Below are 5,243 nucleotides of genomic sequence, written 5' to 3'. Positions count from 1 at the left end.
AATGTTATATCGCCAGAAACCACAAGATGTCGCTACAAGGCTCGTTGGTCCGAAATGCTTCGTTACAATACCCCCCTACCCACGAGACACGTGGCCCCACGTTGGGCGCCACTGAAACACTAGATTTTTGACTACCTTATAGGAAGGTAGGTAAAATAGAAAAGGTGTTATGGAAATTCTGATATGTTTCAGAAAATTTATAAAGTGGTGTTTACCTGAAGGGCACAGCTAGATGTTATAGACCGGTGAGCATGAGACAAAGAAAACTCCCTTTGAATTTGTACACTGTATAATTTTAAATATACAAATTTAATTATCCATAGGTAGGTAGAAACCCTATGGAGGGAGACAGGTCGCGCTTTGATCCGTCAGGTTAATTGTCACTCCGTAACAACCATGGGATATCACTATGTTTAAAACACTGTCCGTACACCTGTAGGCACCTCACTTACTCGAGGACCTCCGACTATCAGGCCTACCTGAGGCGTTCCGGGATACCATACAGGTGATGAGTTGAAGCCGGCTCAGGCCAGGGCGTGCTGGACGATGGCGGCGCAGCGGGCCAACTGTTACGCAGCTGGCGGGCTGCACGTCCACCGGTCAACCTCGCAGTCCTTCACCGGGCCTTATCCGGAGTGTTGCCAAAAGGAGAGGCGCGGCACATCCACATACGCGCCGCACAAAGGAAAGCTTCGAAGTGCAAACAACCAAGGCAAGCTCCGCCGTAATGAAGCTTGAAATAACTTGCAAACACAGAAGAAAACAGTGGGAATCTTCATTCACAAAACATTGTTGAAATCATCTGATCCAATCATAAACTTCTTCTTACATTAAACTAGCAAAACGTTAGACGTTAAAAACTTAAAGAAAAACAAAAACAACCCCATCTGCAACAAGGAATGGCAATGATTAGCATGTGGTTCAGCTGACAGCGTGGCAAGGCAACTCACGAGTGTAAAACAAAGAAAATAACTTACAGGTTCATCCGGGATAGTTGGGCATCGCTCGGATGAAACCTAAACCCACCCACTGGACCTTTGGCGATGGGATTTCAGTGATGTTGCTGAAAACAAGGACCTCGAGGTTATCACAAAGTTGGTGCAAAAATATGCACGAAGAATTGCGAGGACTCACCATCTCGGTTAAGCTGTTTATTTAAATCGAGACATCGGCTCTTGATGTCGCCGATAAATCGTGGCTTTTAATTTGCCCACATTATTGTTACGGCAGTGGAGTCTCCGGCGCTCTCGCGACGTCCCCACTTTCCATAACCTGTCTCTCAGCTCAGCCAGCTGTCAGTCTGACACAAGAACCACGAACAAAGTTGCCAAACTAGAAAAAATCTACCAAACCATAAATTCGCCGAATCAACGACAACAATCGATCGACTTGTTTGATCCCAAAATTTAAACAATATAATTATAATATATCAAAAATAAATGTTGCAGATAATTTTAATATACCAAATTTTGAAGAAAATAAAATAATTAAAAATATTCGGGCCCATCGATAACCCTGCAGCGCCATCTGTGATTTCCTGCGGGTAAAATATAAAAACAATGTTATATCGCCAGAAACCACAAGATGTCGCTACAAGGCTCGTTGGTCCGAAATGCTTCGTTACAATAGTGCATGAGGAAACGATCCCAGTACTCTCTAAGGAGTTATTTTGTTCGCCAACTAAACAAAACGAATACTTAGTTGAAACATTTCGGGAAGTTTGCATTTGTTTAGTTACTTGATGAAAAAGTTTACAAAACATATTTTTTTACGTGACTTATTGTAGATTTGCTGTAAATGACATTAACTACTTGGCTGAACAAATAGGGATCGCTTAGGGCTCCTACCCGGAACAAAAATTAAGACAAGCCCGAGATAGTTAAGTTGGAAGTGAACCTCGGCTCAGGGCGTCTCTGAGAGGATAATATTTGAATCAATTAAACGACCCTAATAGTGAGCTGATAACAATAAGCGCTGATCGCGGGAACCCGGCAGCGGGGTCAGTATCGGGGTCCGGAAGTGTGTTGTCGCCAGCTCTATGGCCGTCTCTATGTTTAAAGTAATCGCGTCGTCATGATCGTATATCCTGCGAAAAGGAGGTGTGCTGACGAGCAGTGAACGTGGCCATATATTCACTGCTAAGATCGGTTACATATAAGAGCGCATCTTAGGCGCTCCTGGATTGGAAACTTGTCGCCATGGCCGAATACAGCTGGCTTATGTATATCCTTCGGTCAACAACACATACTAAACACCACAAAAAAACTAAAACATTATTATTACTTAAACTGAAACGTTTGATAAATAAATGTACTTAACATTTTGATATAAATTTGTACTTGTATAAAAAGTGTCCATTTTCTTTTTCCGTATGCAATTATGAAATACGAGTTTAGAGCAAGCATTACTTGCCTCACACCCGAAAGACGCCATTTAAGTTTATTTACGCCTTAAGAAGGTAAGGAGTCAGGTAGCTAGCGCAGTCTGTATGTCCCGCTCGCACGCTCGGGGTGAGGGGGCACACGGTAAAAACAAGATCTTTGTATGGAGTATTCGGGATGTGCCATAGCCCAGGTGTAACGGTGAATGGTCTGCCACGCATATTCTTATAATTCTTTTGTTGTTTAGTGCCATTTTTAACACGTTCCTGTGTATGAACCACATATGAGGCAATAAATTTGAAACTCATACATGCATGTCCCATATGTGGGGCACATTTTTTCTTGCCATAGTGTGGTTGTCGAAAAATAACATTGCACATGAGGGGTCCATATCTAATTTTCGGTTACACAGTAAACGTGTTAAAGTCTGTTACGAATCTAAGCTCAAATACGTAAATTAATTTGTTTAATAACATAACTTAACTGAATATTTCCGATAAGTTAGTGTCATCGAGTAATTTAACAAACTGCACACTTATACGCAAATTGACCGTTTGAACGAGGCACCGACTAAAGTTTTCATAGCCTAGATAGTTTTGTTGTTTTCAAGTTTTTTCTCGACGTAACTTTCAGTTACATTCTCCATCCCAGGGTAGTAATAATTCTTGAATACGAAATTTGTTCAAAAAATTTAAAAGATTTTTTACGTAATATTAATGTTATGTTAATATTAGAATCACAAGTAACAAAGAATCACTTGACACACGTTAATAACGTAGACCTAATCATCTTAAAAAGGTAAACATACATACATAAACTCACGCCCGTAATCCCTAATGGGGTGGGCAGAGCCACAAGTAATCAAAGACAACTTGCAGCCACTGTTGATACGAATTCCAAAGATGGATATGATGAACCTTATGGTGATAAGGGATCAGCCTATCGCCCATAACATTAGTCCATCATGTAAAAAGGTAAACATACATACATAAACTCACGCCTATTTCCCACCGGGGTAAGACTATGGAATTTCATTTGCTTAAAACCTGTCACACTTCTCTTGCTTCCTCCACATTAATCAAAAGTTTCCGACCCTTTTCTAAGAACAACTCCAATTGGACAATAGATGGCCTTCCAGGTCTTCCTCTCCCTGCCGTACCAACTTTTAATCATTTTCAGTTTCATACTTTTGCAGGAATCCTAGTACGGCTCTTAAATAGACTACTCTGGGTGCCATCTCATTCGCGTCAGTCAGAGAATTGCGGGGCGGAAGCCAAGAGGGAAACCGCTGCCCTATATTTCCCTAAAAAAGTAGCATGGAGAATGCTACACCGACAAGAGCGTGGCTCTTAAATTACTGATGATGACTTTTGCGACAGTAAATTCCATTTGATATCAACTCAGAATCATGGTTTCAATCATCTCTCAAAGTTTTCGTTCAGTATTTAAGGGGGGCTCCCATACATACAACAAACGCGATTTATTTGCTCGATATAAATTGTTTACTAAGTCAATGATGAGGAACCCTTCGTGCGCGAATCTGACGCGCACTTGGCCAGTTTTCTAAATCTGTGGCCTCCTGATTCCAATTTCCCACTTGATTTGCTATTATAATACTTTTCCTTAGAAATTGTTCGCACCTTCATTTGTTGACTTTCAATATCCTTTTGGAAGTGGGAAAAACTTGGCGCCGATTTTTTTTTTGAGGAAATTTCCTTTGACACTTGAGCAAACAAAAGTTTGTGACGTACTTTTGAAAAAGTTTATTGAGATAAGAAAATAACGCCTTTATTTTATTGAACCTTAAGTAAATCGACTTTTACGCTAACACAGTTGACTTGATGGCGATGCGGCTCACCTATCCCGTTGGTCTAACAGAAAGCTTGGTGATGTTGTTAAGATAGAAACACGATTGATTGACAAGAAGTGATTCAAAATTTAAGTAAAGCTTCGACCTGAAGACGCCAACTTTCATAGTTTTCATTATTTAGATATTCGATACGAACGGAACTCATTTTTGTTTACTCTTGTGCCCTCGACGCTCTTTTCTACGTTCACGCACACATTACGTTCCCACTACAGTTGTACACGCAATTCTCTTTATCATCATATCAAAAATATACTCGCATTTCTAGTTTTTGTTGGGATTTTTATTCGCCCATAACCATTGTTAAGATAGAAACACGATTGATTGACAAGAAGTGATTCAAAATTTAAATAAGTACATGATCATAAACGATCTTGTCAGATACAGGTTATAATACATACACAAAGGTTCAATATTTTCATAGATCTGTGGGTACTTAATTCATCTTGCTATGGATGTACCTCTGACATCCCAATTGGGATATAGTCATGTTATTTTGTCAAAATAGTCTATGTACTGTGATTAAACTTATGACTATGTAGTGTGCAATGGCTTGACATCGTGACCATCAAACAAGAGACCGCAGGTGTTCGATTCCTGGTTAGGTCAAGGAAGCGCTACAAAGACGTATTTTCTCCGGTATGTCGTCAAAACCGACAAAATCTTACTTTAGGTCAAATAATCTCATCACCCTAGTGTCATGGTTACTATTGAGCCGCTGCGCTTTGTGGCTCATCATCATCATCAGCCCATTAACTTCCCCACTGCTGGGGCACGGGCCTTCCCTATGGATGGATCCCTATCCATCCATAGGGAAGGAATCTATCGATCGGGCCTTAAACCATCACGCGGGCCCAGTGCGGATTGATGGTTATTAACGAGTGCTAATGCAGCCGGGACCAACGGCTTAACGTGCCCTCCGAAGCACGGAGGAGCTCGAGATGAAAACTTTTTTTTGTGGTCACCCATCATATGACCGGCCTTTGCGAAAGTTG

The 5,243-nt window shown here is 40.9% G+C and overlaps 1 long non-coding RNA gene across 1 annotated transcript; it reads right to left on the bottom strand.

Moving 5' to 3' along the window:
* Positions 1 to 271: 271 nt before the first annotated feature.
* On the bottom strand, positions 272 to 1,561 carry LOC126382188 (uncharacterized). The gene is made up of 2 exons (XR_007569031.1): positions 978 to 1,561; positions 272 to 887 (listed from the first exon to the last, which is right to left on the bottom strand). It is a non-coding gene; the product is annotated as an uncharacterized LOC126382188 (long non-coding RNA).
* Between the last annotated feature and the right edge of the window lie 3,682 nt (positions 1,562 to 5,243).

Source organism: Pectinophora gossypiella, chromosome 3, assembly GCF_024362695.1.
Source record: "Pectinophora gossypiella chromosome 3, ilPecGoss1.1, whole genome shotgun sequence".
Taxonomy (NCBI): domain Eukaryota; kingdom Metazoa; phylum Arthropoda; class Insecta; order Lepidoptera; family Gelechiidae; genus Pectinophora; species Pectinophora gossypiella.
The sequence above is the reverse complement of the archived record's forward strand: the minus strand, read 5'-3'. Positions and strand labels throughout refer to the sequence as shown.